We start from the raw sequence: 13,745 nt of genomic DNA, 5'->3' as shown, positions 1-13,745 counted from the left end.
CAAATAGATGATCGAACAACTGAACAAACTGAAAATATGTGAGATGTGGAGTGGTGGAAAATTCCATCCAGTTATTGTATAATATAATTCTCAGTAACGCAGAAAATAACCGCTATTTTATTCAATTATCTGTTAACTCAAAGTTCAGTCAAAAAGTATCGGAGCGTCGCACTTGACCGGCGATAGCGCTGAAGGTGTAGCTTGCGACGCGCCACGGCTGTTATCAAAGGTCGCGATAGCAGTTATCGGAGGCGCGACCCGCCTCGCCTCGTGTGAGTCGCGTCCTTCAGAGCAGCGCTAGTTTCGACGCATATTGCCTCGTGCACTGCCTCGCGCTGCTTTGAGACTTTGCTTTTTTTCGCCTTGCGTCTGCCTCGCCTCGTGTCTGCCTCGTCTCGCGGCTCGCCTTGCCTCGCGACCTGACTCGCCTCGCAAGCCGCAGCTCATCTCGCTTCGTGATAGCGTCCTGTCTCGTCTCGTGTCTGCTTAATCTTATTTATTTATTTTGCCTCGCCTCACGTGCACCTCGCCCTGTCATGTTTAGTCCGGAGCCTCCATTCCCCATTGAGATGATAGTTTTCTAGTATATTACTAGAAATTTATTGGAAATTTTATAGGAGTGAAGGTCATTCAGGTCATTTTTTTTCGTATCTACATTAAAAATAGAAGTTAAATTGTATATAATATTTAGATATGTCACCACGAAATAGTCTTTCAAGACATATTGTATTTAAAATTTACAGCAGCTTTTATCTATAGTATTATTAGTTTTTTTTTGTAAATAACTAAAATAATAAAATAAACTAACAATAAATGTATATATGAAAGTGATAAATAAGATAAAATGTGAACTTTACACAATCGTAATATATCAAATGTTAAAGGAAAAACCCAACCAAAGAAACTACGTGCAATTTTCTGATACACAATATGATGTAAATATAATAAGTTGAGAGTCATTTGTATAAACCAAAAAACTGTAATCTCAAGTGGGTATCGCACTCAGTGATAATCTGAATAAGATGCGGGAATGCGAGTTTCGTACAAAAACCTAAAAATATTTTTATTATATGATGTAACTAAAATTTTATGATTTTTGCAATTTTTATCTTTTTCTGTGCGTTGAAGTTGACTTGCTTAGGTCCAAATTTCGAGAATCTGAGTTCAGTAAGTAGTAGTTCAGTAAGTTCAGGAAGTACCCCGTAGGTTAAACTTAAATTTGACTCCCTTGCGTGTGTCGAAAATTTGCAGCATAAACGGCTGTATCTTTTGATTGCGTTGGCTTAGAAGTTTGATGTTTTCACAGCCTCGAGGGACAGTAGACCTGAGTACTTGGTATGAATTTCAGCGTGATACCTCTACGCGTTCCTGAGAAAAATGGTCTTGCCGGACAGACGGACAACAACGTGATTCGTTACGATAAGGGTTCCGTTTTTTTCTTCTTGAGTCTCCGTTACATATTTCACAAGTAAACTTATTCATCACTAATATATTAATATCTTCACTAATAACAAGAACGCACAAACGAAAAATTAAAAGAGCATTGACATAATATTACTGTGTGGAATGTTGCGATTACGCGACCGTGTCAAAAATCATAATTATTAGTACAAACGGTATCGAATTCAAGACAATTTAATTTGACAGGTTATTCTTAGGATGTGCCTAATTTCGTTGTTAAACCGACCCATTGGTCGGTTTAACAACGAAATTAGGCACAAAAAAACACAATACTTTGTTCGTATCCCATATGACGTGCGCGACTTTATAAAATTGTAGGATTATATAATTTCTTACTGTCATTGCTAACATTTGTTAAGCGATTATAGGCAGAAGTTTCTTATAAGGCCCGTCGTTGATGCGCATGAAGCGCTGATATCGCATATATGACGGCGGGTTTTTTTGAAGCGGATTATTTAATTATGATTTATGTCTTTTCGAAAATAATTGTAATGTTCATGTTTTATATACAATTTTTAGTAATATGCGAAGGTAGGCAGTGCCTATCTGCCTATATGTTATGCACGCTACGGATGTGTGTGTATTATTGAATCTATCAAACACTTATTTATTATTCATCCCTATCCGTCGCTAGTGTATCGTGTCCTGTGCCCAAAGGTTATCTGGAAGAAATCGCTCTTCGGCGATAAGATCGCCTTATTGTACATCTTTGTTTCTATTCACAACTGTGTTTGTATTTTGGTGTATAAATATTTTTATATGGAATTCGATGGTAAATAATTGTGTTTGCAGGCAAACGAAAAAAAACAACCGACTTCAATTACATCGATAAGTAATACAACGTAGGTCGACGAAAAAAGCGTCAAGTAAAAACGCATTATTAGATATAACTCGAAAAGTAGTTGTTAGATCTCAAATAAATTTAAATGGGACCAATTGACACTAGTGTTGCCAAAATTCAGTCTTGGTCTTGCAGTCTTGGTCTTGTTCTTGCGTTTTTGCAAGACCAAGACCAAGAACAAGACCGCGTATTTTTAGCAAGACCAAGACCAAGACTGACCGTGCAAGACTTGAGCAAGAACAAGACATAGCCTGCAAGACTCTTGCGTCTTGCAGCTAGGACTTAGCGCTATTTCACTGAGTAGTTAGGTGTAGCAGTTCGGTGTATAGGTAGGTACGCTTAGGAATTCTATGAGACGCAAAAAACTGTATCAAAAAATATGAAAAACTGGACCTATGCGCATTACGACTAATACCATAAACATAGCGAATAAAAAAATATCTATTAAAATCAAACTGAGTGCATGCATAGTTATGTTTTAACCATCGGCACTTTGATAATGCGGCATCAAAGGTTTTGTACTTACTTCTCAAAGAAATTTGCCGCTTTTCGGAAGTACATGGTTATGATACACGCGCCGGCGGCTTCTTTTGAAATCTAAAACAATCGTTGCCGCCACGCCGAAATCATAACATTTGACACTATTTGATTGCCGCCATAGGGCGTAGGTATACTCATGCAAAATAATTTCGAATTTTAAGAGTACCTACAGGTGTTCCAAAGAATAAATAAGTTTCAGAGTGCTTAGAATGAAAATGAATACATTATACTGATCACGCAAGTAGTATTATGATTAGGATAAAATGGTAAGGATAGGTAGTAGATGTCATATTAATTCATTCTAGTAAGTATATATTATAATATTGATTACTTATATGGTTTTAAACTAATTACTTAGGTACTATTATTGTACATTTAGTCATTATATTTCTTAAGTTTTTACAAGAAAAAATAGCAAAAAGTGTTCAAATATCACCCGTTTAATAAATATTGTAGCCACTTTTAAATATACTTGAAACGTGTAAAAAAATTCTACAAAACTAATAAAATAATATAAAAAGCGTAGGTACTTACCTACTAATAAAATAAAAAGCCTGCGATAAGAGTTTTGTATTACTTACCAGCCCGAATATCTCTGAGAGAGATGATGAGAGTAAGTATTTACTAGCTGTGCCCGCGACTTCGTCCACGAGGAATAGTGACGTTCAGGACTTATTTATTTATTTTAAAACTTCTGTCATCAAACATACAAACGAACTCTTCAGCTTTATAATATTAGTATAGATGTACGCCAAAACATTCACTTATATGTAAAGAATAGTGATTGGCACTAATTCTTTACATATATTTTATTCACGCGTCGCGTCTGTACAAGTAGGTAATATTTAGTGTGTGTTTGTACGCCGCACGCGGCATTGTTTGATTTGCGGCGGCATCCTTTTCATAGAGCCGGCAAGTGGCGAGGCGGCGCGGTAGAAAGCAAGGAAACGTACTATAAATAAAGGAATTATTTTAATTCCAGTCATTTCCAATTGAGCTGTGCTTCGAGTCTAACTTAATAATTGTTTTTACTAATTCTCGTTGTTTTCTAAAAACGTATCACGTGTACAATTTAATATGAGTGACGAAGATTCAAATTATTCTAGTCCGAGTAACGAGAGTTTGAGTCACAGATCTAAAAGACCCAAAAGCAAATTTGAGGAGTTTTTCGAAATAATTCATTCATCCCAAACTGCCTTCTGTAAATTGTGCCAACATAAAAAGATTGAAATAAAAATGAAAAACAGAAACACTTCAGGCTTAAGGAAACATCTAATATCTTTCCACAAAAAGGAATCAGAAATATTTCTTCCTGTTAAACCAAAATTAAGTGGAGATATCACAAGCTTTTTAGTAACCGCTGGAAGAAGTGGACAGGTAAGAATATTTTTTTAACAGTTAAAAGAATTTTAACTCTGCGTAGCTATTCATGCGATACTTTCAAAAACGCCATTAACTTACGTAAGTATTGATCTTTACTATGGCTATGTTAATTCAAGCTCACAATGTTCCAATCCTAATACGTTTTTCTAAGATTTAAAGTAAACTTTAATAAATAGTAATAGACTAATAGGTAATTGCAAGACTTGCAAGACTCTTGCTGCAAGACCAAGACCAAGACCAAGACTGGGAGCGCAAGACCAAGACCAAGACCAAGACCAGGTGTATTGGCGCAAGACCAAGACCAAGACTGGCTAAGTCTCGTCTTGTTCTTGCATTTGGGCAACACTAATTGACACACACCACCTTTGATTAAAAAAAAAATTGTCGAAATCGGTCCACACGGTCAAAAGTTCTGATGTAACATACATAAAAAAAACAGTCGAATTGAGAACCTCCTCCTTTTTTGGAAGTCGGTTAAAAATTATAACATATCAAATACCTTCAATCCGCTGGATTCCGACATCCTTCGAATAGCGTTATCCAGAATTCTCTTATAGTTAGTTTCAAAAGTACCATACTTGTCTATATAAATAATATTAAGCTGGAAAGTTTGTTTGTTTGTTGACCTACTGGTTAAAATTCAAAAATTATTTATATGTTGGATAGTTCATTTACCGAGCAAGGCTACATAATAGGCTATATAATATTTTATTTCGCAATTTTCTTCAAATGAACGCGGGCGAAACTGCGTGGCACAGGTAGTTAATATATCTGCACTTGTTAATAATAAATAGATTCGTACTATGCGTTTTCGAAACGAAGTTGTTTCGTATGTATTTAGCGGTTCCCCTCCATGTCGCTAACTTGACGTCTGAAGAGAAGATTGCGAGAGGATATTGCTATTAAGATCGCTGAGGGACTGTGAACTGGGTTATTATATGACGTTGGTAGTTTATGTGCAACGAGCTCTGTGGAAACAGTTTTGATTTATTTAGCCGTATTTTAAGCCCGTAGGGGAAGTACCTGGACCTAATAGAAGGTCACAGCTAAATAATACTGCTTTTAAGTAGTGTTGTGTTGCTGTGGCGACTGTGGTGGTCAAGGTTCCTGGGAAGGATATATATATATATATATATATATATATATATATATATATATATATATATATATATATATATATATATATATATAAATACAGCGCTAATAAGATTAGACATGGTACGGAATATATGTGGTGTAATTAAATGTCTCCAGTTGTGTGTTGTGTGACGCTAATTGTCGCTACATTTTTTGTTTTTGCTAATTAATAAAATAGATAGACAAGTTTCGAGCCTGCTGCTGACTTTTGCCAGATAGGTTTCAGTTCCACGGGCGAATAATGGTCAAGTAAATACACATTATTAGAAGTACTCGTAACTCAAAGAGTACTCATCAGATCTCGATGACAAGCAAAGCAAAGCAAGCAGTTAAAGAAATAATCATTAAATCGGTCCTGCCCAGTTAAAAGTCAAACATCTAACTGGAGCAGTTGAATTGATAACATCCTCGTTTTTCGAAATCGGTTAAAGATGTCAATAAACCTAAAGTATTAAAAGGAGTGGTTGCAAGTGTTACATAACTAGTGACTAGTGCTATTGACGTATCTAGTGACGATATACGATAACAAGTAAACAACCGAATCTTAGATAATTTCAATATTCGTTTAGATGTAGCGAACATTTTAGACGTCAAATAGTGATGCACGATTTCGGCGTCGATTTAACGTTTGTCTGAGAGAGTTATTTTAATCTGAGGCCTCCAAATCTGCAAATATCGTCTTTACATACAATTTTATTTTTATGTATGATGGATTATAGTATAAGTGTGTTTGGTCGTAAATGAAAACAAAAACCGACTTCAATTACATCGACAAGTAATGAAAAGTGGGTCTACGTAAAAATAGTCAAGTAAATACGCATAAGATAACTAAAAAACTACTTTACTACACTCAATTAAATTTAAATGGAATCACATGACGGCCATCACCTTTCGATTTAAAAAAAAATCAGTGGAATCGGTCCTCCCAGCCAAAAGTTATGAGGTAACATAAATAAAAAATACAGTCGACTCCTATTTTGTAGCCAGTTGAAAAATAGATGACGGTATGGTCACTTGTGTTGATAATATTTCATTTATATAGAGGGATAAAAAAAAAAACTATCAGAGTGTAGATATTTGGCTACGTGGATATCTACATCTGTATTCTTAGTATGAATAACTGTAAATTGTAAATTGTAAATTCAAATCATTTTTCGTAATTCAAGTACACATAAATCACAAATCAAAAAATTAGACACCTGTTTCGGGGTACTGTCAATATTAATTCGTGATATCAATTACATCGTCCCAACCACCGGAGTACTTCATCTAACTGGAGCCGTTGATTATGTAAAGCCTAAATATATATTATTTATCGCTTCTTATAATTTAAATATAGTTTGTAATCTAAGATGCCATGTATATAAACCGCAGCGCGCTGACGGCGGATGTCCCCACTCACTGTGATTGTGGATCAAGAAGGCGACACGCGTTATTGGAAGATTGCATTAGTTTTGCATTTGCTTCCGCCCGCTGCTGTCTCTAGCATGTGCATTATTGCCTGATATGCAATAGAATGATAATCATTGTGATACTTTGTCGTATTTTGTATTATTTTTAACCGATTTCAAAAAAAGGAGGAGTTTACGCAATTCGACCGTATATGTGTATCTTAATATATATAAATCTCGTGTCACAATGTTTGTCCTCAATGGACTCCTAAACTACTTAACCGATTTTAGTCAAATTTGCACACCGTGTGCAGTTTGATCCAACTTAAAAGATAGGCTATATTTTATTTTGATATATTATGTTATTATTATATTTCAGAAAAAAATAAGGTGATACGAAGTTCGCCAGGTCAGCTAGTATATATATATATTGTTCGGGGATAACTCCGTCGTTTATGAACCGATTTTGATAATTCTTTGTTTTGTTGGAAAGCAGATATCCCTCTCTCGAAAATCCGCATAACTTTTTCTTAGGTGTACGGATTTTGATGATTTTTAATTTAATCGAAAGCCGATGTTTATCATGTGGTCACATTTAAATTTCGTCGAGATCTGATTACAACTTTTGGAGTAATCTTTGATAATGCGTTTTTACTTGACTATATTTTCGTCTACCTACGTTGTATTACTTGTCGATGTAATTTCGATTTTTTTTTTCGTTTGCGAGCAAACACAATTATTTAACATTACGTCAATAGTCGATTCATATGTTTTCTCATTAAGTTTATTTAATATTTCTCGTATGTACTATCTCGATAATTTTTCTAAATAATATTGGTTGACTTGAAATATTTGATTGATATAATGATACAAGAGATCTGTTTCAGAGATAACGTTACGCTTAACGATAAGATTTGATAAGTGTGAAGCGTTTGTTTTTTAACAGAGCCAAAATGTTTGGTAGAGTCAGTGAGCGTCATAATAATCAAATATGTTCTGCATAGAATTCAAACATTTTCCGATATTATTGTTAATGAACACATCTGTAGGTAATCACGCTTACGTTGTAGCAGATAGACGCAGACAGACGCTCGTATTATCGACTTTTCACGGTCAAGACGCGGTCGTTATCGTAACCTCGGTACAGACTAAGTAAGACATTTATAATCATTTTAAATCAGTCTTAAATTTGAAATATTTATCTATTTGTGAATCTAGGAACCTCAAAAATAGTTTTAGTGATTTCTCTAGAAACGACACTCGTTTAAAGACAATTTTTCGAATAATTTAACGAATTAATAAATTAATTACCTACATTTCCCTCAACAGCCCCCTCTAAGATTGTAATCCAATTGTAGAAAGTTATACGCACAACATACAAACACGAATGTCGAGACTACAGCTGACATCGCTAGAGCCTGAATTGTCGTGTGCGGGTATCAAACCCATGACCGCTAGGGTATCACTTAGTTGTTATCACAACTGTATCAACGCGTTGTTTAAAAAATTATGAATTTTATATGAATTTTAAAGTAACTCTTTGAGTTATAAAATCATTACATAGTATAAAACAAAGTCGCTTCCCGCTGTCTGTATGTTTATATCTTTAAAACTACGCAACGGATTTTGATGCGGTTTTCTTTAGTAAATAGAGTGATACCAGAGGAAGGTTTATATAGGTTTATATATATAGGTGTATAATACATGCATGATATAGTAGAGGAATACTGATAGTTTTATAAATTTCTAATGTGATGTCGTAAATAAACGTATTTTTTGCGCTTACATTGTGAATATTTATTTTATATTTAGTATCAGCATTGCACCCGTGTGAAGCCGGTGCGGGTCGCTAGTATAAAGTATTTTACTGTTCATCATGAGTATAAAACGAAATACTTTTCACCTTTACGCCTCTTCTCTATTGATTATGTATTAGGTATTATATTGATTATGTATTATTATGATGAGATGTTCGTAACACTGTTGTTAAGGTCTTTATATAACTAATCAATGTATCAGGTTGTTCATTACAAAATAATTAAAGCTATCGTTAAAATGTTTATCTTTAGTATTTTATTCTAAATTAGCTCTCCACCCGCGATTACACCTGCGTAGGTTACACAATATTGACTGCTTCGTTGTCACCCGTTACAATATACTCGTTCGAGTGTAGAGTAGTCAGGGTACATACTCGTAGCTTGTCTCTCAGTGATATTGCGAATTTTGGTTTCTGGTGAAAAATATCTCTGAATCCTGTAGTTTATTCTTTAATAACAAACGTGTGTGTGTGTGTATCAGATCCGACGCACGACTGGAGTTTACTCCTTCAGATCGACTGTCTAAATAGGCACAAAAAAGGATTACTAGTCTAAAAAAAGATTAATACTAGATGGCGTTATTAGAAAACGTCGTAACACACTTTTGGGTTCTGGTAGATGGCGTTAACAAAAACGTAACAAGGTCATTCGTTCAGTAGATTTTACCCCTCATATATTTTTTTTAATTTGTTTTTTTATAAATAAAATAAAAATAAACGAACAATTTTATTTGTATGTAAACAAATTTAATTGGGTGTTTGTGCAGTCCTTGTGGGTCTCCCCACCGTGCCTCGCAGAGCACGTTAAGCCGTCGGTCCCGGTTGTTATCATGTACACCTGATAGCTATCGTTACTCATAGTAGGGAATATATCCGCCAACCCGCATTGGAGCAGCGTGGTGGATTAAGCTCTGATTCTTCTCCTACATGGGGAAAGAGGCCTATGCCCAGTAGTGGGATATTATAGGCTGAAGCGTAAACAATTTTATTTTTGACTGTGTGAACAAACAAACAAATAGTCTTAATTTCCAATATTACATCTTGTGTTACTACAAATTATTTATCTACTTAACGTAATAAGCGAACTTGGTATCATCAAACATTTGTATTACAAACACGTTTCCATCGACAATTATTGTAGATTGTTGTTTTCCTCGCGTTGGAGCCGACTCCGATGTCGCAACAGTTATGGCGTCGTAAATATCTTAAAGTTCCGTTTTGCATCTATATACTTAAAGAAATAGTAACCGCCTGATGTCTCTACATACGAGATAATTTGAAAAACGTATTGCGTTATTATTATTATTTTTTTTTTTTTATTATTAGTCTACAAAACCGACCAAAATCGTTTAATATAGTCATATAAAGTAAAGTAAAAAGTTTAAAGTATGTATGTACAGTTGAGTCTACTAGATGTGGACATAGCATGCATTACAAAGAAAATTAAAAGGACTAAGGAAAATTAAGGACAAAAAGGTAATCTATTGTTTGAAGTTAATGAAAGTCTGTCTTTATGAATGTTTATGCTAGTATCACGCAATGTAACGTTTTCATTTGTGGTCCTGGAGGTCTAAATGGAACTCTTGCGCAGTTCTCATCTTGAGACATCATTTGAAAGTAAATACTCTATAAATAACTCTAGTAAATTCGTAACGTAGTCGTTTAGTGCACCGCTAGTAAACTTCTGGGCACAGAGCCCATAACGAAATGAAATGAAATAGAAACATTTATTTCGCCATAGGTAAAAACGCGTGATAGCGGGTGACTACTAACGAAGGTTTATTGACTCACCTGTGAGCATAGCGTCTGGAACGTCACCGAAATATCTGGAATTTCTAAATAACAATCGCGTAAGTCCCATAGAATCAAAGAAAACCAAATTTCGCCACAGAAATGCGCAACCATGTCATGTCCTGATAACGGGTTTATTTTACCGGCGCGGCGTTTGCATATCAATTTATTAATACCAATATTTTAGTTTTACGATCACTGCGACGGTTAAATAATTTACAAGTACGATAACAATTATTACATGAGTAAATAATGCAATAAAATGTGATACAATTGTAATATTATTTTCTTATACAGCTTAAGTACTTACCTATATATTTTTTAAATAATAATAAATATACAGTATATTCGTAGATAACTATTACAATTTTTGTATGCAAAGGTAGTTTTATCTCTTCAACCTGTTCATATGCGTTATTAAATCAATTATAGGCTTTAAAATATCACTCTGTGTCCTTACAGCGGAATAATTATTTCTACCTCAGTTAATGTCACATAATTTAATAATTAAGGATATAAGTATAGCGGCTCTAATAATACAGTAAATAGTATATTGCCGTGCTGGGGTAAGTACGAGACAGTAAAGTGTAAATATCGGAGACCGGTCTGAGAAGTTTGTTCTGAGTTTTGGATTTGTTTTTACAAAGTTGTTTTAAAAAATAATATATTATAATTATGCAAGTTCAATTAAATAGATTTAATTATATATTTCGTAATTGTTGTCAAAAAGAAATATACTGTTATCAAAATTTGACTAAAGCAGTGAAAAACGGCTGCCAACTTCTACCGAAGAACGGCAGTATAGCTCTAGTAAACAGCTTTCAAACATTGGAGTTTTGCATATTTCTTCAAATAAAGGCACATTGGCGTGCTGGCGCTCGTGTTGGCGCGCGTGTTGGTGGCAGTGTTGGCGTGGGCGCTTGTGTTGGCGCGGGCGGAGGCGCGCCGCCACGTCACGGCCGCGCCGCTGCTCGCTGACATTCACGGCGGGGGCGTGTTTTATAAAAACGGAATGCGCTCACTGATTCTGCGTGTTTATTTTTAATTTTGAATGATGACCGTTTTATTATTTAACATCGCGTCGAAAAGGTTGGCAAAGATTTTCGTTTTATATACACAATTTAAATAAAAATGCTATTTTAACGAATATTTGTTTACTGCTCAATGTAGAGTCTTGTATTAGAACTCTGTCTTATCTACATGTAAGCTACAAGTGGTGTTTTAAAGCCTAAGATTCATCTTACATAATATCTTGTAAGTCTCGTGTGTGTTTTTGGACGGTGTTTGTGGTCGCGCTTCTCCAGACCATTCGACAGATTATTATGACTGTTTTTGCGTATATTTGCTAGGTATGAAAGTCGTTAACTCTACTAGGCTAGGTATGTACTTATTTCACGTTTAATATTTGACCTCAAAAGAAAAAAAATCATAAACACGAGAAATCACTCTTACCAAAGTTATTTTCAGGTTTTTATTTCGCCCACATCTGCATAGCTACAGTAAAAATTGTTTTACAAAATATATAATGTCAGCGATGACGTTCTTACACGGGCGCCCTTAATTACACACAACACGCGTGTTATCATCTCCAATTATTTTAAATTAAAAGTTTTATTGAAAGAAATATATGTTATATTGTTGTTGAATAATAATTAATTAGATAATTCTCGTAACGATGTTCATTAACCCGACATATCCGCGGCTCGTGTCAATTACTGGTATGCTTTATCAATCGTAACACTAGAGATAAAATTTTGTACAAGATTTTTGAAAATTACTAAATATTAATACCTTTTTAACTGACTTCGAAAACGAAGGAGGATCTCAATTCGACTGAATGCGTGTTACTTCAGAACTTTTTACTGGGTATATCGATTTCGATTCCTTTTTTAATCGATAGGTGGCGCTTGTCATTTAAATTAAATTTAGATCAGATAAGTAGGTACTTTTTGCATTTATCTTTAATAATACATATTTACTTGATTACTTTTTTCGTCTACTTTACGCTGTGTTACTGGATTCATAAAAATAAAAAAAAGCTTTTGAGTTTCTCGTCGATTTTTCTGAAAAAATCTACAGTTTGAACTGCGATAACTTCAATTATTTTGGATTAATTGATTCAGCGCATAACATGAAACATCACTCTGCTGGGCCGGGCCTTTTTCTCCATGTAGGAGAAGAGTCATGGCTTAGTTATTAAAAAATATTGTACACTTAGTTCAAAAATGATTTTGAAGGCTATTTTGAATATAAAACTTTGATTGATATTTTGTGACTTACTAAAATCATATAAGTACTTGTACGCCCACCTAAACGGAAATAAAACAGCAATTTTTGTATTTTTTTTAATGCAATGATTGCGCACGCCATAGAAATATAAATACAGTTTAATGGTCACCGTCATTAGAATAATCTCGACTTCCGTTCAGAGAGAAAAAATGTATTTTGTCTTGTTTATTATTTCCATTCCCGACACACGTTTGTATTGAGGTAGTAAAAACACGTTTATCTGTGTTGTTACAAGACTTGAATAACACAATTGTTTTATAAAAATGGCGAGGGTCATAAAAACACTTTCTTTATTTAGTTTTTTAAATAATTAAAATAATGATAAGTCTAAGTAAATAATATACAATAATAAATAAAAAATGTGTGCGTGTACTAGTGTGCACACGTAAGAAGTGGAACTTCTTTATGATCTTATTTTTCGAAAAATGATCGACTATATGCAACTTTACAGAAATTGGTTATTGAAGTTACATTAGATAAAATTTAACAAAAGGCTTTTATTATCACAGACATGAATACAAATAATACAATTATTTCATTTTACCTTATTACTACTAAGATTATTACAGCATTTCATTAATTGTAATAGAATTATTACTCAATCAATCAATCAACCGTGGTAATGACAAGAAAAAGATGGCGTGTAACGGAAAAATGTGACGCGTAACCGAAAAATGTGACAGTAATTTTTTTTCCAACTCCGATAAAGAAGTTTCACTTCAAAAATCTAATATAATAAATAATAATAATATCTAGCTCTTCCTGTGAATTCTTATATTATATAATATCGTTATTCAAGTGGACTTTAAAGGCACTGTTGAATAGTAGTTTTCCAAATTTTAATTATAATTAATGTGAACCCACCCGGTTTGGTTCGGAACGTAGATATGCATGCGGTGATTTCGGCGCACAAGATTTGCTGTCTCGCGTTTGTCCTGATTGTTTCATGGCCGAACTGTAGCGTGTTTTATTTTGTATACGATTTTAAATTTCAAAAGAGTACTGAGGGTTTTTTCTTCGCCTTTTTTTCCTCTCGGTGTACACTAGGGACATTATTTTATTTATTGTAATACTTAATAAAGCTGATGGTATAATA

General features: G+C 34.2%; 1 long non-coding RNA gene across 1 annotated transcript; it reads left to right on the top strand.

Annotated features, from left to right (window-relative positions):
• Nucleotides 1-2,510: 2,510 nt before the first annotated feature.
• Nucleotides 2,511-13,242, top strand: LOC123666540. The gene is made up of 3 exons (XR_006745268.1): nucleotides 2,511-2,522; nucleotides 5,578-5,581; nucleotides 13,159-13,242. It is a non-coding gene; the product is annotated as an uncharacterized LOC123666540 (long non-coding RNA).
• Nucleotides 13,243-13,745: the final 503 nt, after the last annotated feature.

Source organism: Melitaea cinxia, chromosome 26 (genome assembly GCF_905220565.1).
Source record: "Melitaea cinxia chromosome 26, ilMelCinx1.1, whole genome shotgun sequence".
NCBI lineage: Eukaryota > Metazoa > Arthropoda > Insecta > Lepidoptera > Nymphalidae > Melitaea > Melitaea cinxia.
Note: the sequence above shows the minus strand (reverse complement) of the source record. Positions and strands in the feature narration are given on the sequence as shown.